At 26.3% G+C, this 27,961-nt stretch overlaps 3 long non-coding RNA genes across 6 annotated transcripts; all 3 read right to left on the bottom strand.

Annotated features, from left to right (window-relative positions):
- Positions 1-58: 58 nt before the first annotated feature.
- Positions 59-19,803, bottom strand: LOC105670867 (uncharacterized). Of its 4 annotated transcripts, none has more exons than XR_010889674.1 (11): positions 19,642-19,803; positions 18,493-18,656; positions 15,827-18,149; positions 14,833-15,044; positions 12,361-14,316; positions 11,404-11,564; positions 9,331-11,079; positions 7,243-7,451; positions 5,160-6,991; positions 4,189-4,361; positions 3,725-3,867 (listed from the first exon to the last, which is right to left on the bottom strand). It is a non-coding gene; the product is annotated as an uncharacterized lncRNA (long non-coding RNA). The 4 variants fall into 4 exon arrangements; XR_010889673.1 differs by having other exon boundaries at positions 4,189-4,400; positions 14,833-15,005; XR_001100500.2 differs by having other exon boundaries at positions 14,833-15,005.
- A 1,870-nt stretch (positions 19,804-21,673) lies between these two features.
- LOC105670870 (uncharacterized) lies at positions 21,674-23,551 on the bottom strand. Its single transcript, XR_001100503.2, has 3 exons — positions 23,391-23,551; positions 22,395-22,567; positions 21,674-21,878 (listed from the first exon to the last, which is right to left on the bottom strand). It is a non-coding gene; the product is annotated as an uncharacterized lncRNA (long non-coding RNA).
- Positions 23,552-25,700: 2,149 nt separating this feature from the next.
- Positions 25,701-27,278, bottom strand: LOC105670240 (uncharacterized). The gene is made up of 3 exons (XR_001100395.2): positions 27,119-27,278; positions 26,050-26,219; positions 25,701-25,728 (listed from the first exon to the last, which is right to left on the bottom strand). It is a non-coding gene; the product is annotated as an uncharacterized lncRNA (long non-coding RNA).
- Positions 27,279-27,961: the final 683 nt, after the last annotated feature.

Genomic DNA, 27,961 nt, shown 5'->3' with positions numbered 1-27,961 from the left:
CATGCAGGTCGCGAAGAAGCAGACAAAGATTAGTTTGGACTAGATAGGTATCCATTGCTAAATATGTTAAAAACGACAAGTATGAATAACAAATTTATTTTAAAAGTCATCGTCTCGTGTGTCCTTTTGATTGAGTTTCTGGCAGTTACGATCAATAAAATATCTCCTTCTTTGAAAATTTTATTATGAATAATTACTATACGTACTGATCTGTAATTATAAATTTATTTAGAAATTATAAATTAATTTTGATAACATCAAATATAAAGAAAAAATTAATGTTTGAACAAGTAAATTATAAAATCTAATCTAATTTGTGCATATAAACTTATATTATTTTTGTTTCAATAGATAACATAATTTATCAGTTACTTCAATAAGTTTAAATTGTAAAATTAGCATTTTTTATTTTTATCACATGCATACATATGAGTGGTTCAGTGCCAGAGTTGCTTAAGCGACAACATTTTTTAATTGCTAATTTTTGTACAGCATTGTTGCAAATGATCATTCTATGTGTACCAAATTAATTTATCCCTTATAATAGTCATTTTCAGTGTTGCTATCTAATTAAAGGTTAGACAATTAGGTAACAGGTAAGGTTAAGCAATTAGGTAACAGGTAAGTATTGTGAGCCATAGTTGCCTACGCAACAAAATTTGTTTAATAAACATTGCAAATAAACAGTCAGTTTGAGACCGTTCGTTGTATTCTTGAAAATTGCAGAGATGTTGACAAAGATTATCAATCTGATTATGATAATTTGGATTCTTCATGTGTGTTATTTTGTAATATTTATAATTTTATCAATGAATTTTTTGTTTTAATAATTTTTTCGCGTATAATAAAAATTATGTGTGGATTAGGCAAGTTTGTCCCTTAGAATTTTTCAAAATCTGTAAGAAATACAGACAGTTAGGCAAAATTTTGTAATAAATATTTTAATTAATTTTCAACGATAATTGCACACATATTGCAATAGTAAGACTTAATGTCTTTATTGAAATACATTTCACCGATATTTCACAACTTTTATCGAAGCCTTGAAGTGGAAAGAAAAAAACAGAATAATCCAGAGATGATGGATGTAACAGATGAGAACAGTGATTAAAACTATTTTCATTTTAATAATTATTATATACGTATAATTTTTATTAAATTAATTTTAATTAAGTTTAATTTTTTTTTATTATATGCGTATTCAGCATGGTTTTTTTGTAAGTTTAATAAATAATAATAACAATAATGTTTGGAATATTATTTTTTACCTTAATTTTAACTTGTTTAAACATTGCCTACTTCACGCTTTATAACTTGAAATCTAATTTTTTTAGGGTTAAACTTGCCTCTAAGTTTGTTTCTATTGAACTCATTTCTAGATTAAGTATAATTTTTAAATAACATATTTACATGGGCTAGATAACCTCCCACAACAGATAGATTAGAAATTATTTCTATCAGATAAGTTGTGATTTTAAAAATTATGTTTAACTTTGGACATCAATATCTCATTTCGAAAAAATTGTCGCTTAAGCAACTCTAGCACTGAAACACTCATATAGCAAAAAAAAATATAACTCTATATACAAAATGGGAATTACAATGTAAAATATTAATGATTATTCCTCAGATACTACGATAGTTTACTACGATACTCATTTACTACGCAAAAAAGTGAAGCAAATTTGTTTTTGTTAATTTTATTTGCTCGAATAGAATTTGCACAACTCACATTATTTGGTCTAGTACGATTTAAACATAAACTAATTATAGTGTGAACAATTTTCGCGTTATAATTGCGTGTATGAGTATTAAACACAGCACTTTGACGAAAGAAATTGTTAACGCATATATATAAGATTTGCTTTATAAAGGAACAAAATTTATTATCTATATTAAATCCAACCTTGCTAGATGTAATATATGTTAAATTAAATTTTGTTGATATTATTTGTTTTATTTTTCACAAAATTGCAAATAAAGAAAGTTATTGAAGAAATAGAGTAACAGGAATTGTTTAAATAATTTCAACTCTAATTTAATAGTAAAAGTAAATTTAAAGTTGTGATAAAATTTATAGAAAGTCACTTACCAAAATCTGATAGATTTCTTTTCTTAAGAAGAATCGAGTTCGAAATGTTTAAACTTCTCGCCTAATAGTACATGTCCAAGTAAATTGCGATTTTAAGAGACGTTCGCTACTGTGGTCGGCCAAAAGACAACAGCATCGAGAAACATTACGATCCTTCGTTGATTTCGAAATCCCCTTTCTGTAAACAGAGTCTGCGCATTGTCTGCTAATAACGTGGCTGATAAATTGCGAACATCATCATTGTCGACTACCGTGCGGTAACTCTTCGAAAGGACGTCTATTGAAAATTTTACGGCGCTGGCAATAAATATTTGCTACAATCATAATCTGAATTGTACACTCATCGTAAAGTACGTTTCTATTATTTCAAATTTCAATAATATCGCAGTAATATCATACATTTTGTAATATTTTATTTTTGAATAAAATGCTTTGCAAATCCTATAACATATATCACTTTTTTTATTTATATTGTTTTAATTTTAAAATTAAACTTTATAATTTGCTTGCAATCAATTAAAACTATATTTCGCAGAGGTTCGTTCGCAAACTATAGGACGTTAATAATTAATATATGTAGAAAATAGATAAAATGTATATCATATTTGTATATAATACTTTAAAATTAGATAGGTATCCCAAGAAACTGATAATTCATAATTAAAATTACATATTTTGATGTGATTAAATTTTACATAATATTATATGGGTTGATCAAAAAGTTTGTTCACATTTTTGCAATAAATAATGTTGCATAAAAAATTGCATTATGTACACATTATTCAATGAAAATATATGTTATATCATTTTATAACTGTCAAATGATTAGTGGTGCACGACTGACCACTTTTATTTGATCAATATATTGACACTGAACATTTGACGTCATAAAAATGTAATTTATTTAACATCTATTTATTATTATATTTATCTACTTATAAATAATAAATAACGTTAGAAAATTTGAATTCTATTTACTTGAAATAGTTTCCTAATTGCTTTACATATTTAAAATGCACATAAAACTATATACAATTTGTTAAAAATCTAAATGTAAGAAAAGAACACAACACTTTTGTTGCGTGTATGTAATAATTTTGATAATTAAGTACAATTACAGTAATTTCATTTAACATGGAATTTATTAAACCAAAAAAATATTACAATAAACACTGATTATGTTTTATTCCAATTATTATGTGCTTTAATGTTATTAAATTGTTAAATGTGGTATTAAATGCTAAATATCATGAAAAATATAAAAAATAGTAAATTAAAAAGTACTTTATTTACATATATATTGCTACATATTTCATATACATATTTGTACATTTTATTTTATTACAATCATTTTATTATAGACAATTATTGTATGAATAAAACACTTTTACAAGTATTTTATAAAAACTTCGCAGAGTCTTTCATTTAGTACTTCAATTTCAACTCAACATGAAACTATTGCAAATCATTATATGAGACATACATTATATCAATATCTGGAAAATCTTCAAAAATGTTATGTTTTAATTGTTTTTTACTCAGGAATGGTTTTAAAACTCTTGCCAATGTAAGGATGTCAGAAATATTATACTTTCTGCATATTTCCATACATTCTCTATAAGTTGGGAATCTATTTCTATTTCCTCCGCAGCCCCAATACTCAAAAACTTCACAATTTTCCGTATCTGTCGAAAACCCAAATTTCATGTCAGGTTTGAAATATTTCTCCATTAAATTCGAATAGCAAGCACCATGGTCAAACTCAAAGTGACAATCTACAAAAAAGATATACATTGTGCAAGAACTTACATCATAACGCATTTATTCAACTATAAAAAATACATATCAATTTATGTACAATATCTATTCTATCAATCGATCATTGATAACATTAATCATCATTTATCAATCTATCGTTGGTAAAATTAAACTAACAACTTCAAATTTTTGCAGTTGATGGCAATTTATGATAACTAAATATATGTATTAAATATAATTATTAACAATTTGAGTTTTCTAAATAATATGACAACTATAATAATAGCAAGTATAATAAAAGAATACTGTGTTCAACGTAAAAGAAATAAATTACTTACATGCAGGTCGCGAAGAGGCACGCGAAGGTGATTTTGGTTCATAAATTATGTCTCCCATGCTAGATATGTTAAAGACGACAAATATAAATAACAAATTTATTTTGAAAGCCATCGTCTCGTGTGTCTTTTTAATTGAATTTTTAGCAGTTACGATTAATAAAATATCTTTTTGTCTGAAAATTTTATTATGAATAATTACTATACGTACTGATCTGTAATTATAAATTATATATTTATTTAGCAATTATAAATTAATTTCGATAAAATTAAATATAAAGAAAAGATTAATGTTTGAACAAATGAATTATAAAATCTAATCTAGTTTGTGTATATAAATTTATATTATTTTTGTTTTCATAGATAACACAATTTATCAGTTACTTTTAATAAGTTTAAATTGTAAAATTAGCATTTTTTATTATTTATCACATGCATACATATAGCAAAAAAAAAAATATAACTCTATATATACGAAATGAGAATTACAATGTAAAATATTAATGATTATTCCTCAGATACTACGATAGTTTATTACGATACTCATTTACTACGCAAAAAAGTGAAGCAAATTTGTTTTTGTTAATCTTATTCGCTCGAATGGAATTCGCACGATTTACATTATTTGGTCTAGTACGATTAATACATAAACTAATTATAGTGTGAACAATTTTCGCGTTATAATTGCGTGTATGAGTATTGAACACAGCACTTTGACGAAAGAAATTGTTAATGCATAAGATTTGCTTTAAAAAAGATCAAAATTTATTATTTATTTTAAATCCAACTATGCTGGATGTAATATATGTTAAATTAAATTTTCTTGATATTATTTGTTTTATTTTTTTCAAAATTGCATATAAAGAAAGTTATTAAAAAAATAAATAAACAAGAATTGTTTAAATAATTTTAACTGTAATTAAATAGTGAAAGTAAATTTAAAGTTGTGATAAAATTTATTAAAGGTCACTTACCAAAATCTGATAGATTTCTTTTCTTAAGAAGAATCGAGTTCGAAATGTTCAAATTCCTTGTTTTTTAGTACATGTCCAAGTAGATTGCAAGTTTAAGAGACGTATTGTGGTCGGCTAAAAGACAACAGCATCGAGAATGACGATCGATCTTTCGTTGATTCCGAAACCTCCTTTCTGTAAACAGAGTCTGCGCATTGTCTGTTAATAACGTGGCTGATAAATTGCGAACATCATCGTTGTCGACTACCGTGCGGTAACTCTTCGAAAGGACGTCTATTAAAAATTTCACGGCGCTGGCAATATATATTTGCTACAATTATCTGAACCGTACACTCATCGTAGAGTACGTGTAATATTTAAAATTTCAATAATATCGCAGTAGTATTATACATTTCGTATTATTTTATTTTTTAATAAAATGCTTTGCAAATCCATGAACAGATAACACTTATTTTATTTATATTGTTTTGACTTTAAAATTGAACATTTTACTTTGCTTCCAATCAATTGAGACCAAATTTCGCAGAGCTTCGTCTGCAAACTATAGGACGCTAACAATTAATATATGTTGAAAATAGATAGAATGTATATAATATTTGTATATAATATTTTAAAATTAGATAGATATCCCAAGAAACATTGACAATTTATAATTAAAGTTACATATTTTGATGTTATTAAATTTCACATAATATTATATTGGGTTGATCAAAAAGTTTATTTTCATTTTTGCAATAGATAATGTTGCATTAAAAATTTCGCTATGTACACATTATCCAATGAAAATATATGTTATATCATTTTATAACTGTCAAATGATTAATAGTGCACGATTGACCACTTTTATTTGATCGATATATTGACACTGAACATTTGACGTCATAAAAATGTAATTTATTTAACATCTATTTATTATTCTATTTATCTACTTATAAATAATAAATAAAGTTAGAAAATTTAAATTCTATTTACTTGAAATAGTTTTCTAATAGCCTTTATTTACATATTTAAAATGCACATAAAACTATATACAATTTGTTAAAAATCGAAATATAAAAAAGAAACACAACACTTTTGTTGCGTGTGTTTAATAATTTTGATAATTAAGTACAATTACGATAAATCTATTTAACATGGTATTTATACAATCAAAAAAACATTGCAATAAATACTCATTATGTTTTATTCCAATTATTATATGCCTTAATGTTATTAAATTGTTATATGTGGTATTAAATGCCAAATATCATAAAAAATATAAAAAATATTAAATTAAAAAGTACTTTATTTACATATATATTGCTGCATATTTCATATACATATCCGTACATTTCATTTTATTACAGTCATTTTATTATAGTCAATTATTGTAAAAATAAAACACTTCTATAAGTATTTTATTTTAAGGACTTATATATTTTAGACTAAATATTTTAAAAACTTTACAGAGTCTTTCATTTCGGACTTCAATTTAAACTCAACATAAAACTATTACAAATCACTAAATGGGACATAGATATCAAACTTTGGGAATTCTTCAAAAATGTTAAGATGTAAATAATCTTTATTTATCATTGATTTTATTGATCTCGATCCTTTTATAATGTCAAAAATAGTAAACTCTTTGCACTGTCGCATACAATCTTCATAAGTATCGAATTTATTTCTACTTGCTCCGCAATTTTTTCTATCTTCTCCCCAATACTCGAAACCTTCACAATTTTCCGTAACTTTGGAAAATTCAAATGCCATGACAGGTTCGCGTCTTTTGTACGGCGTGATTTTCGTCGGGTCGTAACGGCAAGCACCATAGACATTTTTTTCGAAACAATCTGTAAAAAAGATCTACATTGTGCGAGAACTCAAATCATAACGCATCATCATCATTTATCAATCTATTATTGGTAAAATTAAACTGACAACTTCAAATTTTTGCAGTTGATGGCAATTTATGATAACTAAATATATGAATTAAATAATCATTAACAATTTGAGTTTTCTAAATAATATGAAAACTCTAATAATAGCAAGTATAGTGAAAGAATACTGTGCGTGTTCAACGTAAAAAAAATAGATCACTTACATTTAGGTCGCGAAGAAATAATCGAAAGTGATTTTGGATTAGATAGATATCCCATGCTAAATATGTTAAAGACGACAAATATGAATAACAAGTTTATTTTGAAAGCCATTGTCTCGTGTGTCCTTTTGATTGAGTTTCTGGCAGTTACAATCAATAAAATATCTCCTTCTCTTAAAATTTTATTATGAATAATTACTATACGTACTGATCTGTAATTATAAATTATAAATTTATTTAGAAATTATAAATTAATTTTGATAACATCAAATATAAAGAAAAAATTAATGTTCGAACAAGTGAATTATAAAATCTAATCTAGTTTGTGCATATAAATTTATATTATTTTGTTTCAATAGATAACATAATTTATCAGTTACTTCAATAAGTTTAAATTGTAAAATTAGCATTTTTTATTTTTATCACATGCATACATATGAGTGGTTCAGTGCCAGAGTTGCTTAAGCGACAACATTTTTTAATTGCTAATTTTTGTACAGCATTGTTGCAAATGATCATTCTATGTGTACCAAATTAATTTATCCCTTATAATAGTCATTTTCAGTGTTGCTATCTAATTAAAGGTTAAGCAATTAGGTAACAGGTAAGGTTAGGCAATTAAGTAACAGGTAAGTATTGTGAGCCATAGTTGCCTACGCAACAAAATTTGTTTAATAAACATTGCAAATAAACAGTCAGTTTGAGACCGTTCGTTGTATTCTTGAAAATTGCAGAGATGTTGACAAAGATTATCAACCTGATTATGATAATTTGGATTCTTCATGTGTGTTATTTTGTAATATTTATAATTTTATCAATGAATTTTTTGTTTTAATAATTTTTTCGCGTATAATAAAAATTATGTGTGGATTAGGCAAGTTTGTCTCTTAGAATTTTTCAAAATCTGTAAGAAATACAGAAAGTTAGGCAAAATTTTGTAATAAATATTTTAATTAATTTTCAACGATAATTGCACACATATTGCAATAGTAAGACTTAATGTCTTTATTGAAATACATTCCACCGATATTTCACAACTTTTATCGAAGCCTTGAAGTAGAAGGTAAAAAACAGAATAATCCAGAGATGATGGATGTAACAGATGAGAACAGTGATTAAAACTATTTTTATTTTAATAATTATTATATACGTATAATTTTCATTAAATTAATTTTAATTAAGTTTAATTTTTATTATATGCGTATTCAGCATGGTTTTTTTGTAAGTTTAATAAATAATAATAACAATAATGTTTGGAATATTATTTTTTACCTTAATTTTAACTTGTTTAAACATTGCCTACTTCACGCTTTATAACTTGAAATCTAATTTTTTTAGGGTTAAACTTGCCTCTAAGTTTGTTTCTATTGAACTCATTTCTAGATTAAGTATAATTTTTAAATAACATATTTACATGGGCTAGATAACCTCCCACAACAGATAGATTAGAAATTATTTCTATCAGATAGGTTGTGATTTTAAAAATTATGTCTAACTTTGGACATCAATATCTCATTTCGAAGAAATTGTCGCTTAGGCAACTCTAGCACTGAAACACTCATATAGCAAAAAAAAAATATAACTCTATATACGAAATGGGAATTACAATGTAAAATATTAATGATTATTCCTCAAATACTACGATAGTTTACTACGATACTCATTTACTACGCAAAAAAATGAAGCAAATTTGTTTTTGTTAATCTTATTTGCTCGAATGGAATTCGCACAATTCACATTATTTGGTCTAGTACGATTTAAACATAAACTAATTATAGTGTGAACAATTTTCGCGTTATAATTGCGTGTATGAGTATTAAACACAGCACTTTGACGAAAGAAATTGTTAACGCATAAGATTTGCTTTATAAAGGAACAAAATTTATTATCTATATTAAATCCAACTTTGCTGGATGTAATATATGTTAAATTAAATTTTGTTGATATTATTTGTTTTATTTTTCACAAAATTGCATATAAAGAAAGTTATTAAAGAAAAAGAGAAACAAGAATCGTTTAAATAACTTCAACTCGAATTAAATAGTAAAAGTAAATTTAAAGTTGTGATAAAATTTATAGAAAGTCACTTACCAAAATCTGATAGATTTCTTTTCCTAAGAAGAATCGAGTTCGAAATGTTTAAACTCCTCGCCTAATAGTACATGTCCAAGTAAATTGCGATTTTAAGAGACGTCCGCTACTGTGGTCGGCCAAAAGACAACAGCATCGAGAAACATCACGATCGATCCTTCGTTGATTTCGAAATCTCCTTTCTGTAAACAGAGTCTGCGCATTGTCTGCTAATAACATGGCTGATAAATTGCGAACATCATCGTTGTCGACTACCGTGTGGTAACTCTTCGAAAGGACGTCTATTGAAAATTTTACGGCGCTGGCAATAAATATTTGCTACAATCATAATCTGAATCGTACACTCACCGTAAAGTATGTGTCTATTATTTCAAATTTCAATAATATCGCAGTAATATCATACATTTCGTAATATTTTATTTTTGAATAAAATATATTGCAAATCTCATAACATATATCACTTTTTTTATTTATATTGTTTTAACTTTAAAATTAAACTTTATAATTTGCTTGCAATCAATTAAAACTATATTTCGCAGAGTTTCGTTTGCAAACTATAGGACGTTAACAATTAATATATGTAGAAAATAGATAGAATGTATATAATATTTGTATATAATACTTTAAAATTAGATAGGTATCCCAAGAAACATTGACAATTTATAATTAAAATTACATATTTTAATGTGATTAAATTTTACATAATATTATATGGGTTGATCAAAAAGTTTGTTCACATTTTTGCAATAAATAATGTTACATAAAAAATTGCATTATGTACACATTATCCAATGAGATAATGCTATATCATTTTTTAACTTATTACTGATGCACAACTGACTACGTATGTTTGATCGATATATTGACTGAACATTTGGCATCATAGAAATGTAATTTGTTTAACATCAAGTTATTATAATATTTATCTACCCATAAATAACAAATAAAGTTTGAAAAATCTAAAATTTAAATTCCTGTTATTTAAGAAATTATTTTTTATTTACTTTACATATTTTAAAAGCACATCAAACTTTTACAATATGTAAAATATCTGAATATAAAGTAAGGATGCAACACTTCTGTTGCATGTGTGTAATAATTTTGATAATAATTAAGTACAATTACGGTAATTCTACATAAGATGATATTTTTTAGACCGAAGGAATATTTAATTAAACACTGATTATGTTTTCTTTAAATTATTATATACTGTAATGTTATTAAATATTTATATGTAGTATTAAAAAAATGCTTAATATAATAAAAAATATAAGAAATCATAAGTTAAGGAGTACATTTCTTTATATGCATATATTTTCCAACATATTTTATATACATATCCGCACATTTTATTTCATTACAGTCATTTATTGTAAAATAAAATACTTTTGCAAATATTTCATAAAGACTTCACAAAGTCTTTCATTTAGCACTTGAGTTTCAACTCAATATAAAATTATTACAAATACATATCAATATATGGGAAACCTTCAAAAATGATAAGTTTTAAAGAATTTTATATTCCCGAGTGGATTTAAAATATTTTTCACTGTTAATGCATATATTGATTGCATGCTGTAAGACATTCTGAATAAGTTTTAAAATTATTGCTATTTCCTCCGCAGCCTCCATACATAAAATTATGACAATTTTTCGTTGCTGTCGAATAAAAATATCTCCATTCAAATTCTCTTTTCATTTCCATCTCATCCGAGAAGCAAGGACCAGAGTCATAGTCTACCTGACAATCTATAAAAAAGATATACATTGTGCAAAAACTTAAATTATAACGCATGCATTAAACTATAAAAAATACATATCAATTTATGTACAATATCTATTCTATCAATCTATTATTGATAACATTAATCATTATCAATCAATCTATCATTGGTAAAATTAAACAAACAACTTCAAATTTTTGCAGCTGATGGCAATTTATGATAACTAAATATATGTATTAAATAATTATTATAACAATTTGACTTTTCTACATAATAGAAAAATATTATAATAGCAAGAATAATGAGAGTTTACTGTGCATGTTTAATGTAAGAGAAATAGAACACTTACGTTTAGGTGGCTCACGTGGATGTGATTGACATAGGTATCCCAAGCTAAACATGTTGAAAACAACAAGTATGAATAACAAGTTTCTTTTGAAACCCATCGTCTCGTGTGTTCTTTGGGTTGAATTTCTAGTTACAATCAATATAATCAATATATCTCCTTCTCTGAAAATTTTATTATCATAAATTAGTATACGTACTGATCCCAAATTATAAATTATAAATTAAGTAAGAAATTATAAATTAATTTTGATAACATCAAATATAAAAAAAAGATTAACAATCGAACAAGTAAATTATAAAATTTAGTCTAATGTGTATATCAATTTATATAATTTGTTTTAATAGATAATATAATTTATCAGTTACTTGCAATTAGTTTAAATTGCAAAATTAGCAAATTACTATTATTGCAATTTTTTATTATTTATTACATGCATACATATAGCAAAAAAGAAATATTGCTCTATAGAAGAAATAAAAATTATAATGTAAAATATTGATTATTTCTTCAACACTACGTTTACTACGCAAAAAGGTGCCGCAAATTTCTGTTTATAAGTCTTATTCGCTCGAATGGAATTTGCACGTTTCGTATTTTTTTTCCCCCGTTACGATTAAAATATAAGTTAAATGTAGTCTTAACAATTTTTGAGTTATAGATACGATGCGTGTATGAGTATTAAACACAGCACTTTGACGAAAAGAATCGTTAAGGTATAAGATATGCTTATAAAAGAGCAATAGTTAAATTACCCATATTAAACCCAACCTTGCTAGATATAGTATATATTAAAATAAATTCTCTCGATATTATCTGTTTTTCTTTTTACAAAAATGCATGTAATGAAAGTTATTGAAAAATGGCGAAACAAAAATTGTTTAAATATGTAACTTTAACTCTAGCTGAATAGTAAAAGTAAACTTAATGTTGCGATAAAATTGATTAAAGATCACTTACTAAGCTCTGAGGTTTCTTTTCTTAAAAAGAACAGAGTTGGTTAAATTTTTTGCTCAATCGTACGTGACTAAGTGAATTGCGAATTCAGGAGACGTCTGTTACTGTGGTCGACCAAAAGACAACAGCATCGAGGATCACGATCGATTTTTCGTTGATTCCGAAATCCCCTTTCTGTAAACAGAGTCTGCGCATTGTCTGCTAATAACGTGGCTGATAAATTGTGAACATCATCATTGTCGACTACCGTGCGGTAACTCTTCGAAAGGGCGCCTATTGAAAATATCACGGCGTTCGCAATAAATATTGCTACAATGATAAAGTGAACTGTAGACTTATTATAAAGTACGTTTATTATTTAAAATATCAATACTATCACAGTACTATTATACATTTTGTAATATTTTAATTTTGAATAAAATGCTTTGCAAATCCTTAAACAGATATCACTTGTTTTATTTATATATTATTTTAACTTTAAGATTGAACATTATAGTTTCCTTCTAACAAATTGAGACTATATTTCGCAGAGCTTTTATATCTAATTTCGTCTATAAATTATGGAACGCTCTGTCCAGTTCAGGCAGAAAATAGATAGAAAGATATAATGTTTTAAAATTACATAGGTATCTCAAGAAACATGGATTATTCATAATTATTCTTAATTAAAAATACATGTTCTGATGTTATTAAATTATTGTATATAGTAATGCATACTTAATATGTGGTAAAATAAATGTGTGTAACAATATGAAATAAATAATATAATAAAAAAGGGAAAATAAAAGCGAAAAAAATGTTCACTTTCTCTTAGACATATATTTCAACGGATTTAATTTTGTTATAGTTACTTCTTAGAAAAATAAAGTATTTGTATAAATATCTGAATATTAAAATTTTATACCGTCTTACATTATCATTTAAATATTGCCTGGAGAATATCGAAGGAGCAATTAAAAGCGACAATTTGGCGTGTGTTTCAATAGAAGTATTTTTATCCCCAACGCTAACTTAATCCTGATATACGATTGACCAGAGTACATTTGATCGATATATTAAACATTTGATTGAACATTTGACATCATAAAAATGTAATTTATTTAACATCAAGTTATTATAATATTTATCTACTCATAAATAGTAGATAACGTTAGGACATTCTGAAATTTTAATTCTTCTTATTTAAAATTGTTTTCTAAATGCCTTACACATTTAAAAAGCAGATCAACTTTTATACAATTGGTTAAACATCTAAATATAAAAAAGGGATACAACACTTTTGTTGCATGTGTGTAATAATTTTGATAATAATTTAGTACAATTTTGATTATTCTATATAAAATGATAATTTTTAAACTAAAAGAATATTTCAATAAACACTGATTATGTTTCATTCAAATTATTATATGCCATAATGTTATTAAATTGTTATTTGTAGTATTGATGCCCAATATAATAAAAAATATAAAAAATATTAAATTAAGAAGTACTACCCTTTATTTAAATATATATTTTTCCATATTTTATGTATATATCCGAACATATCCATTTTATTTAATTATAGTCATTTATTGTAAAAATAAATCACATTTACAAATATTTCATAAAGACTTCACAGAGCCTTTTATTTAGTACTTCAATTTAAACTTAATTTGAAGTTATTACAAATACATATCAATACATGGGAAACCCTAAAAAAAGTTATGTTTTAAAGAATTTTATATTCTTGAATGGATTTAAAATATTCTTCACTGTTAAGGTATAGAGAGTATTATTCCTTGCATGTATGCATGCAGTCTCCATAATCTACGAAATTATTTTTATTTCCTTCGCAACCCCCGTACTGGAAAATATAACAATCTTTTGTTGGTGGCCAATAATGATATCTCCATTTAAATCCTGCTCTCCATACCATTTCTTCTGTGAAACAAGAACCGCTGTCAGCTGGAAGGCTACAATCTTAAAAAAAAAGATAAATATTGTGCAAAAACTTAAATAATAACGCATACATTAAACTATAAATAGTACATGGAGAAAATTTTATATCAAAAATTACTATGTACAGCAGTAACCGCGGACCATGAAACTGCGGACCCAACATTTTTAGTATGTTTCACATGTGAAAAATATAGTAAAAATTTTTATAATTTTTTTATGGTCAGCAGCTATTACCGTACATAATAATTTTTGATATAAAATTTTCTCCGTGTACATATCAATTTATGTACAATAAAATATCTATTCTTTCAATCTATCATTGATAAAATTAATCATTATCTATCAATTTATCATTGGCAAAATTAAACAGACAACTTCAAAATTTTGCAGTTCATGGCAGTTTATGATAACTAAATATATGTATTAAATAATTATTATAACAATTTGAATTTTCTAAATAATATGAAAAGTATTATAATAGCAAGTATAATGAATAATTACTGTGCGTGTTCAACATAAAAGAAATAGATCACTTACATTTAGGTATCACTTTAGGAGGCGGATTATCTTTCTTTGCAGGGCATAGATATCCCATGCTTAACATGTTAAGGACAATAAGTATGAATAAAAAGTTTATTTTAAAACTCATCATCTCGTGTGTGGTTTTGATTGAAATTCCAGCAGTTACAATCAATATAATATCTCCTTCTCTGAAAATTTTATTATCAATAATTACTGTACGTACAGATCTGAAATTATATAAATTTAATTTAATTACATCATAAATAAAAAAAAATTAACGTTTAAAAAAGTAAATTATAAAATCTAATTTAATTTATAAACATCAATTTATATTATTTGTTTTAATAGATAACATAATTTATCAGTGATTTGCAATAAACTTAAATTGTATAATTAATATTTTTTATTATTTATGATATGCATACATATAGCAAAAAAAAAAAAAAAATATTGCTCTATAGAGGAAATGGAAATTACAATGTAAAATAATATTAATTATTTCTTCAATACGTTTACTACGCAAAAAGATGCCAAAAATTTCTGTCTATTAGTCTTATTCGCTCGAATGGAATTTGCATGTTCCGCATTATTTGGATCCGTTGCAATTATAATATAACTTAATCGTAATCTGAACAATTTTCGCGTTATAATTACGATACATGTATGAGTATTAAACACAGCACTTTGACGAAAAGAATTGTTAAGGCATAAAATTTGCTCATAAAAGAGCAAAATCCAAATTACCCATATTAAATCCAACCTTGCTAGATATAATATATATTAAAATTATATATGTATAATAATATATAATAATAATATATAGTAATATATAATATATATTAAAGTAAATTTTCTCGATATCATCTGTTTTCCTTTTTACAAAAATGCATATAAAGAAAGTTATTGAAAAAATGGCAAAACAAGAATCGTTTAAATATGTAACATTAACTTTAACTAAATAGTAACAATAAACTTAATGTTGTGATAAAATTGATTGAGGAGTACTTACCAAGCTCTGATAGATTTCTTTTCTTTAGAAGAATAGAATTCGCTAAATTCCTCGCCTAATCGTACGTGCCTAAGTAAATTGCGAATTCAGGAAACATCTGTTACTGTGGTCGGCCAAAAGACAACAGCGTAGAAGATAGCGATCGTTCTTTCGTCAATACCGAAATCCCTCTTCTGTACACAAAGCCTGCGCATTGTCTGCTAATAACGTGGCTGATAGATTGTGAACATCATCGTTGTCGTCTATCGCGCGGTAAGGCTTCGAAAAGACGCCTATTGAAAATATCACGGCGTTTGCAATAAATATTGCTACAATGATAAACTAATCTGTATACTCATTAAAAGGTAAGTGTATTATTTGAAATTTCAATAATATCGCAGTAATATTATACATTTCGTAATATTTTATTTTTGAATAAGATGCTTTGCAAGTCCCTAAACAGATATCACTTGTCTTATTTATATATTATTTTAACTTTAAGACTGAACTTAATAGTTCGTTTCTAACAAATTGGAACTATATTTTGCAGAGCTTTTAATTTCGTCTATAAATTATGGAACGCTCTACCCAGTTCTGCCCATGTAGAAAATAGATAGAAACAATATAATATGTAAAAATTACATAGGAATTTGAAAAAACATTGATTGTTCTTAAATACAATTACATGTTCTGATGTTATTAGATTATTGCGTATAGTATTATACAGGGTGTCTGGCAATAATCGCCCCACCGGTCATATACAGGTAGAGGAGGTCAAATCGAGTAGAAAAGTCCTTTACCATTTTTTGATTTTTGTAATAAGTACTAAGTAATTAACGAAAAAAGATTGGTGAATCCGTGCAAGTAAAGCGCGCGCAGCGAGAAGGACATCCCACTGCTATGCGATCACTAGGCGCGCGATGAAGCGTTGGGAGGAGCGCTCTACAAATGACAATGGCAACATACGAGCGGCGCGTAACGCTAGATCCTTGTGTCCTAGTGATCGCGTAGCAGTGGGACGTCCTTCTCACCGCGCGCGCTTTACTCGCGCGGATTCGCCGATCTTTTTTCGTTAATTACTCAGTACTTATTATGAAAATTAAAAAATGGTAAAGGACTTTTCTACTCGATTTGACCTCCTCTACCTGTATATAACCGATGGGGCGATTATTGCCAGACACCCTGTATATTAAATATATGGTAAAATAAACAGTATAAAATAAATAATATAATAAAAAAACTTAAGTAAAAACCAAAACAATTTTCAGTTTCTGTAGTACACATTTATTTGGACAGATTTAATTTTGTTACCGTTAATTCTTATAAAATTAAAGAGTTTGTATGAATATCTGTGTGATGAGAATTTTATACAATTTTACATTTCCATTTAAAAATCACGTAAAAATGTAGTTTTCGACAGAAGGTAAGCTTACCGGTATTAACGTTATTGGATTCGTTAGCATTCCTATCACAATGTCCCACACAATACTCTACGTTCATTTTTTACTTTGTTGTAATAATATTTAGCTTGAAAACATAATACATATTTAAATATTTAACAAACAGTATAAAGTTTTATGTGCTTTTTAAAATACATATTCAAAAAGCACATAAAAGTTTATATTGTTTGTTAAATATTCGGATAAAAAAATAGAACACAATAATTTTGTTGCGTGTGTGTAATAAGTTCGATAATAATGAAATACAATTACGGTAATTCCATATAAGATGATATTTTTTAAACTAAAGAAATATTTAATTAAACACTGATTATGTTTTATTCAAATTATTATATGTCTTACTGTTATTATATTATTATATGTCGTATTTAAAAAATGGCATTATAATGAAAAATATAAGAAATAATAAATTAAGTAGTTTAATCCTTTATTTACATATATATTTTTACATATTTCATATACATATTCGCAAAATTCATTTTATTACAGTCAATTATTGCAAAAAAAAAATACTTTTAAAAGTATATTATAAAAACTTTACAAGATCTTCCATTTAGTACTTTAATTTAAACTCAATATCCAACTATGACAAATACATATCAATATATAGGAAAACTTTAATAATGTTATGTTTTAAAGAATTTTATATTCTCGAATAGATTTAAAATACTCTTCACTGTTAAGATATATAGAGTACTATTATTTGCATGTTTCTATGCAATCTTTATAATTTGTAAAACTATTATTATTTCCTCCGCAGCCGTAGTACTTGAAAATATGACAATCTTTCTTAGATGGCACATAATAAAATTTCCATTGAACTTCTTTTTTCATTTTCATCTTCTGCCCGCAGCAAGAACCAATGTCAAAATTAAGACCACACACTGTAAAAAAAATATATATTGATCAAGAACTTAAATCATAACGCATTCAATTCAACTATAAAAAATACATATCAATTTATGTACGTTATCTATTCTATCAATCTATTATTGATAAAATTAATCATTATCTATGATTTTATTATTGGTAAAATTAAAACTGACAACTTCAAATTTTTGCAGTTTATGGCAATTTATAATCACTAAATATAATTAAATAATTAAATAATAGTATTAAATAATTATTAACAATTTAAATTTTCTAAATAATATGAAAAGTATTATATTAGCAAGTATAATAAATGATTACTGTGCGTGTTCAACGTAAAAGAAATAAAACACTTACATTTAGGCAGTTCACGTTTTTCTTTCTTTGCTTGACATAAGTATTCCATGCTAAATATATTAAGAACAATAAGTATGAATAAAAAGTTTATTTTGAAACCCATCATCTTGTGTGTGGTTTTTATTAAACTTCCAGCACTTACGATCAATATAATATCTTCGTCTCTGAAAATTTTATTAATAATTACTATACGTACAAATCTGAAGTTATATAAATTTAATTTCACAACATTATAAATAAAAAAAAATTAATGTTTAAAGAAGTAAATTATAAAATTTAATCTAATTTATATACATAAATTTATATTATTTGTTTTAATAACTAACATAATTTATCAGTTATTTGCAATAAGTTTGAATTGTTAAATTAGCATTGTTTTTATATATCACATTTGCATACATATTGCTTTGAATACATATTGCAAAAAAGGAAAATAGCTCTATAAAGGAAATGAGAATTACAATGTAAAATATTAATGATTATTCCTTCGATACGTTTACTACACAAAAAGGTGCCGCAAATTTATGTCTATTAGTCTTACTCGCGCATGGAGTTCGAACGTTTCGCATTATTTGGTCCCGCTACGATTATAATGCAAGTTAATCGTAATCTGAACAATTTTTGCGTTATAATTACTATGCGTGTATAAGTATCAAACACAGCACTTTGACAAAAGGAATTGTTAAGGCATAAGATTTGCTTATAAAAGAGCAAAATTCAAATTACCCATATTAAATCCAACCATTATAGATATAATACACTAGCGGATTCTGATGTCGATAATAGAGGAGAGTTTTGACTTGCTTTAATGCATTTTTTATTAAGATTCTTGAAACGAATCTAGCAAAATTGATTTTTTTTAACTTGGAAGAGGGGAGGGGGGTTTAACCCCAAACCCCCCCGGATCCGCCAGTGATATAATATATATTAAAATAATATATAATAGTATATAATAATAATATATAGTAATATATAATATATATATTAAAATAAATTTTCTCTATTTGTTTTCCTTTTCACATAAATGCATATAAAGAAAATTATTGAAAAAATGGCAATACAAAAATTGTTTAAATATGCAATTTCAACTCTAATTTAATAGTAAAGGTAAATTTAATGTTATAATAAAATTGATTGAAGATCACTTACCAAGTTCCGATAAATTTCTTTTTCTAAAAAGAAATCGAATTTGATATAGCTAAATTCTTCGACTAATCGTACACGCCCAAAGTAAAGTAAATCAGGAGTTTAGGAGAGGGGTTCAAGAAGAGAGGTCTGTTACTGTGGACGGCCAAAAGACAACTGCATCGAGGATCAACGGTTAAGCCTTCGTTGATTCCAAAATTCCTTTTTTGTACACGGAGCCTGCGCATTGTCTACTCATAACGTGGCTGATAAATTATGAATATTATCATTGTCGTACGATAAGACTTCCTACTGTGGAAAAATGCCTATTGAAAATTTCACGGCGCTTGCAATAAATATTGCTACAATGATAATTTGAACTCTATACTTATTATAAAGTACGTGTATATTATTAAAAAGTTCATTAATATCACAGTAATATTATACACTTTGTATTATTTTAGTTTTGAATAAAATGCTCTGCAAATCCCGAAACAGATATCATTTATTTTATTTATATTGTTTTAACTTTAATATTGAACATTTATACTTTGCTTCCAATCAATTGAGGCCACATTTCGCAGAGCTGCTACATCTAATTTTGTCTATAAATTATAGGACGCTCTGTCCAGTTTATGTAGAAAATGGATAGAAACGATATAATATTTCAAAATTACATAGGTGTCTCAAGAAACATTGATTATTCTTAATTAAAATTACATGTTCTAATGTTATTACCATATTGTACATAGTATTGTATATTTTATATGTCATAAAATAAACAATATAAAATATGAAATATGAAACAATATAATATAAAAAAAGTTAAATAACAACAAAATAATTTTCAGTTTCTGTATTACACATATATTTCAACAGATTTGATTTTGTTACCGTTTTTTTTTTATAAAATTAAAGAATTTGTATGAATATCAGATGAGAATTTCACACAGTCTACATTTCTATTTAAAAACAGCGTCAAGTTGTATTTTTCGGTAGAAGGCAAACTTTCCGATGTAAGCGTTATTGAATTTGTTAGCATTCCCATCACATACTCCCACACAACACTCTACATTTAATTTTTACTTTGTCGTAATAATATTTAGCTTGTAAATATAATACATATTTAAATACATATTTAAAAAGCAAATAAAACTTTATACTGTTTGTTAAATATTTGGATATAAAAATAGAACACAATTATTTTGTTGCGTGTGTGTAATAAGTTTGATAATAATTAAATACAATTATGGTAATTCCATATAACATAATATTTTTTAAACTAAAGAAATATTTAATTAAACACTTCTTGGTAGAAAGTGCCATGCTAGATCCTGATGTCTAGCTAGTTCCCATCTTGACTGTCATGTTGTATCCCCATTTAATATAATAAATTTAGTTTAACGTGGCGCGAATCAGCGTCAAGCTATTTCTAGCGAGGCGCTAGAAATATAAATATGTTAATAATGTCTGACTAGAAGTAGCCTGGCGCTAGTTTACTCCAGACTACTTCTAGTATAGTAAAATAAGAACTGCGTAAGAACTAGCTATCGCCACATCATGGCTAGATAGTACAATATCAGAACTAGCGTGCGCCACACCACAACTAGATAGCATTACACTAGAGCTAGCTAATGCCTGACTAGTCGATTAATGCCCGATCCCACCAACGTAGATTAACTTTAATCTCGGTTCAACTTACTCTTTACTTTTTTCTAATTCTTAGAACTAGAAAAAGATAAAGAGTAAGTTGAACCGAGATTAAAGTTAATCTACGTTGGTGGAATCGGGCATATGTCGGGTATTAGACTGGAAAAATGTGATAATTTTGTGTCTGGCGCTAGTCTGCATGCCATAGCTTCTTATCAGGCACTGGGGCAAGTAAGTTAGCGCCACCAATATTTCATAAAGACTTCACAGAGCCTTTTATTTAGTACTTCAATTTAAACTTAATTTGAAGTTATTACAAATACATATCAATACATGGGAAACCTTAAAAAAAGTTATGTTTTAAAGAATTTTATATTCTTGAATGGATTTAAAATATTCTTCACTGTTAAGGTATAGAGAGTATTATTCCTTGCATGTATGCATGCAGTCTCCATAATCTACGAAATTATTTTTATTTCCTTCGCAACCCCCGTACTGGAAAATATAACAATCTTTTGTTGGTGGCCAATAATGATATCTCCATTTAAATCCTGCTCTCCATACCATTTCTTCTGTGAAACAAGAACCGCTGTCAGCTGGAAGGCTACAATCTTAAAAAAAAAGATAAATATTGTGCAAAAACTTAAATAATAACGCATACATTAAACTATAAATAGTACATGGAGAAAATTTTATATCAAAAATTACTATGTACAGCAGTAACCGCGGACCATGAAACTGCGGACCCAACATTTTTAGTATGTTTCACATGTGAAAAATATAGTAAAAATTTTTATAATTTTTTTATGGTCAGCAGCTATTACCGTACATAATAATTTTTGATATAAAATTTTCTCCGTGTACATATCAATTTATGTACAATAAAATATCTATTCTTTCAATCTATCATTGATAAAATTAATCATTATCTATCAATTTATCATTGGCAAAATTAAACAGACAACTTCAAAATTTTGCAGTTCATGGCAGTTTATGATAACTAAATATATGTATTAAATAATTATTATAACAATTTGAATTTTCTAAATAATATGAAAAGTATTATAATAGCAAGTATAATGAATAATTACTGTGCGTGTTCAACATAAAAGAAATAGATCACTTACATTTAGGTATCACTTTAGGAGGCGGATTATCTTTCTTTGCAGGGCATAGATATCCCATGCTTAACATGTTAAGGACAATAAGTATGAATAAAAAGTTTATTTTAAAACTCATCATCTCGTGTGTGGTTTTGATTGAAATTCCAGCAGTTACAATCAATATAATATCTCCTTCTCTGAAAATTTTATTATCAATAATTACTGTACGTACAGATCTGAAATTATATAAATTTAATTTAATTACATCATAAATAAAAAAAAATTAACGTTTAAAAAAGTAAATTATAAAATCTAATTTAATTTATAAACATCAATTTATATTATTTGTTTTAATAGATAACATAATTTATCAGTGATTTGCAATAAACTTAAATTGTATAATTAACATTTTTTATTATTTATGATATGCATACATATAGCAAAAAAAAAAAAAAAATATTGCTCTATAGAGGAAATGGAAATTACAATGTAAAATAATATTAATTATTTCTTCAATACGTTTACTACGCAAAAAGATGCCAAAAATTTCTGTCTATTAGTCTTATTCGCTCGAATGGAATTTGCATGTTCCGCATTATTTGGGTCCGTTGCAATTATAATATAACTTAATCGTAATCTGAACAATTTTCGCGTTATAATTACGATACATGTATGAGTATTAAACACAGCACTTTGACGAAAAGAATTGTTAAGGCATAAAATTTGCTCATAAAAGAGCAAAATCCAAATTACCCATATTAAATCCAACCTTGCTAGATATAATATATATTAAAATTATATATGTATAATAATATATAATAATAATATATAGTAATATATAATATATATTAAAGTAAATTTTCTCGATATCATCTGTGTTTTCCTTTTTACAAAAATGCATATAAAGAAAGTTATTGAAAAAATGGCAAAACAAGAATCGTTTAAATATGTAACATTAACTTTAACTAAATAGTAACAATAAACTTAATGTTGTGATAAAATTGATTGAGGAGTACTTACCAAGCTCTGATAGATTTCTTTTCTTTAGAAGAATAGAATTCGCTAAATTCCTCGCCTAATCGTACGTGCCTAAGTAAATTGCGAATTCAGGAAACATCTGTTACTGTGGTCGGCCAAAAGACAACAGCGTAGAAGATAGCGATCGTTCTTTCGTCAATACCGAAATCCCTCTTCTGTACACAAAGCCTGCGCATTGTCTGCTAATAACGTGGCTGATAGATTGTGAACATCATCGTTGTCGTCTATCGCGCGGTAAGGCTTCGAAAAGACGCCTATTGAAAATATCACGGCGTTTGCAATAAATATTGCTACAATGATAAACTAATCTGTATACTCATTAAAAGGTAAGTGTATTATTTGAAATTTCAATAATATCGCAGTAATATTATACATTTCGTAATATTTTATTTTTGAATAAGATGCTTTGCAAATCCCTAAACAGATATCACTTGTCTTATTTATATATTATTTTAACTTTAAGACTGAACTTAATAGTTCGTTTCTAACAAATTGGAACTATATTTTGCAGAGCTTTTAATTTCGTCTATAAATTATGGAACGCTCTACCCAGTTCTGCCCATGTAGAAAATAGATAGAAACAATATAATATTTAAAAATTACATAGGAATTTGAAAAAACATTGATTGTTCTTAAATACAATTACATGTTCTGATGTTATTAGATTATTGCGTATAGTATTATACAGGGTGTCTGGCAATAATCGCCCCACCGGTCATATACAGGTAGAGGAGGTCAAATCGAGTAGAAAAGTCCTTTACCATTTTTTGATTTTTGTAATAAGTACTAAGTAATTAACGAAAAAAGATTGGTGAATCCGTGCAAGTAAAGCGCGCGCAGCGAGAAGGACATCCCACTGCTATGCGATCACTAGGCGCGCGATGAAGCGTTGGGAGGAGCGCTCTACAAATGACAATGGCAACATACGAGCGGCGCGTAACGCTAGATCCTTGTGTCCTAGTGATCGCGTAGCAGTGGGACGTCCTTCTCACCGCGCGCGCTTTACTCGCGCGGATTCGCCGATCTTTTTTCGTTAATTACTCAGTACTTATTATGAAAATTAAAAAATGGTAAAGGACTTTTCTACTCGATTTGACCTCCTCTACCTGTATATAACCGATGGGGCGATTATTGCCAGACACCCTGTATATTAAATATATGGTAAAATAAACAGTATAAAATAAATAATATAATAAAAAAACTTAAGTAAAAACCAAAACAATTTTCAGTTTCTGTAGTACACATTTATTTGGACAGATTTAATTTTGTTACCGTTAATTCTTATAAAATTAAAGAGTTTGTATGAATATCTGTGTGATGAGAATTTTATACAATTTTACATTTCCATTTAAAAATCACGTAAAAATGTAGTTTTCGACAGAAGGTAAGCTTACCGGTATTAACGTTATTGGATTCGTTAGCATTCCTATCACAATGTCCCACACAATACTCTACGTTCATTTTTTACTTTGTTGTAATAATATTTAGCTTGAAAACATAATACATATTTAAATATTTAACAAACAGTATAAAGTTTTATGTGCTTTTTAAAATACATATTCAAAAAGCACATAAAAGTTTATATTGTTTGTTAAATATTCGGATAAAAAAATAGAACACAATAATTTTGTTGCGTGTGTGTAATAAGTTCGATAATAATGAAATACAATTACGGTAATTCCATATAAGATGATATTTTTTAAACAAAAGAAATATTTCATTAAACACTGATTATGTTTTATTCAAATTCTTATATGCCTTACTGTTATTAAATTATTATACGTAGTATTTAAAAAATGGCCAATATAATGAAAAATATAAGAAATAAGAAATTAAATAGTTCATACTTTTATTTACATATATATTATTCACATATTTCATATACATATCCGTACATTTTATTTTATTATAGTCAATTATTGTAAAAATAAAATAAGTATATTATAAAGTTTTATAAGTATATTATAAAGACTTTACAAGGTCTTTTATTTAGTACTTCAATTTAAACTCAATATCCAACTATGACAAATATATATCATTATATGGGAAAACCTCAATAATGTTATGTTTTAAAGAATTTCATATTCTCGAATGAATTTAAAACATTTTTCACTGTTAAGGTACATAGAGTATTATTGTTTGCATGTTTTCATGCAATCTTCAAATTTTTTGAAATTATTTTGATTTCCTCCGCAGCCTTCGTACCTGAAACGATTACACTCGTTCGATGATGGCGAAAAATAAAATCTCCACTGAGATTTTAATAACGCTCCCATTTTGTTCGTGTAGCAAGGACCATGGTCATACTCAAGATCACACACTGTAAAAAAAATATATATTGATCAAGAACTTAAATCATAACGCATTCATTCAACTATAAAAAATACATATCAATTTATGTACAATATCTATTCTATCAATCCATTATTGATAAAATTAATCATTATCTAACATTTTATCATTGGTAAAATTAAACTGACAACTTCAAATTTTTGCAGTTGATGGCAATTTATGATAACAAAATATATATATTAAATAATTATTAACAATTTGAGTTTTTTAAATAATATAAAAACTAATAATAGCAAATATAATAAAAAAATACTGTGCGTGTTCAACGTAAAAGAAATAAATCACTTACATTTAGGTCGCAAAGAAAGAGGCGAAGATGAGTTTGGACTAGATAGGTATCCCATGCTAAATATGTTAAAGACGACAAGTATGAATAAAAAGTTTATTTTGGAACCCATCATCTTGTGTATGGTTTTGATTGAACTTCCAGCAGTTACGATCAATATAATGTCTCCTTCTCTGAAAATTTTATTAATAATTACTATACGTACAAATCTAAAGTTATATAAATTCAATTTCATAACATTATAAATAAAAAAAAATTAATGTTCGAAGAAGTAAATTATAAAATTTAATCTAATTTATATACATAAATTTATATATTATTTGTTTTAATAAATAACATGATTTATCAGCTGTTTGCAATAAGTTTGAATTGGTAAATTAGCATTGTTTTTATTTATCACATGCATACATATTGCAAAAGAGAAATATAGCTCTATAAAGGAAATAAGAATTACAATGTAAAATATTAATGATTATTGCTTCAATACGTTTATTACGCAAAAAGGTGCCGCAAATATGTGTTTATTAGTCTTATTCGCTCGAATAAAATTCGAACGTTTCGCATTATTTTGTCCCGTTTGGTACGATTATAATGTAAGTTAATCGTAATCTGAACAATTTTTGCGTTATAATTACGATGCGTGTATGAGTATCAAACACAGCACTTTGACGAAAGGAATTGTTAAGGCATAAGATTTGCTTATAAAAGAGCAAAATTTAAATTATCCATATTAAATCCAACCTTGCTAGATATATATAATATATAATATATATTAAAATAATATATAATAGTACATATATAATAATAATATATAGTAATTTATAATATATATTAAAGCAAATTTTCTCTATATCATCTGTTTTCCTTTTTACATAAATACATATAAAGAAAAATTAAAAATTTAGCACTAACATCCTGCAACGGCTCTTATCGCCATTTTCATTATTTAACATATAAAGAAAGTTATTGAAAAAATGGCAAAACAAAAATTGTTTAAATATGTAATTTTAACTCTAATTTAATAATAACAGTAAATTTAATGTTGTGATAAGTTTAATTAAAAATTACTTACCAAGCTCTGATAGATTTCTTTTCTTAAAAAGAATGGAGAATGGAATGGAATTTGCTAAATTTCTCGCCTAATTGTACATGCCTAAGTAAATCACGAGTTCAAGAGACATCTGCTTCTGTAGTCGGCCAAAAGACAACAGCATCGAGGATCGCGATCGATCCTTCGTTGATTCCGAAATCCCCTTTCAGTAAACAGAGCCTGCGCATTGTTTGCTAATAACGTGGCTGATAAATTGCGAATATCATCATTGTCGTATACCGTGCAGAAAGACTTTCTATTGCGGAAAGGACGCCTATTGAAAATATTACGGCACTGGCAATAAATATTAGTTACTATGATAATCTGAACTGTACACTCATCTCAAAGTACGTGCATATTATTTAAAATTTCAATAATACTGCAATAATGTTATACATTTCGTATTATTTTGTTTTAGAATAAAGTGCTTTGCAAATTTCGAAACAGATATCACTTATTTTATTTATATTGTTTTAGCTTTGAGATTGAACTTTATACTTTGCTTTCAATCAGTTGAGATCAAATTTCGCAGAACTTCTACATCTAATTTTGTCTATAAATTATGAGACGCTCTGCTCAGTTTATGTAGAAAATGGATAGAAACGATATAATATTTTACAATTACATAGTATAAAAAAACATTGATTATGCTTAATTAAAATTACATGTTCTAATGTTATTAGATTATTGTACATAGTATTATATATTTAATATGTGGTAAAATAAACAATATAATAAAAAAATGTAAGTAAAAAAAACAATTTTTAGTTTCTGTATTACACACATATTTCGACAAACTTAATTTTGTTACCGTTAATTCTTATA

This window comes from Linepithema humile, chromosome 4 (assembly GCF_040581485.1).
Source record: "Linepithema humile isolate Giens D197 chromosome 4, Lhum_UNIL_v1.0, whole genome shotgun sequence".
NCBI classification, from domain to species: Eukaryota; Metazoa; Arthropoda; class Insecta; order Hymenoptera; family Formicidae; genus Linepithema; species Linepithema humile.
Note: the sequence above shows the minus strand (reverse complement) of the source record. Positions and strands in the feature narration are given on the sequence as shown.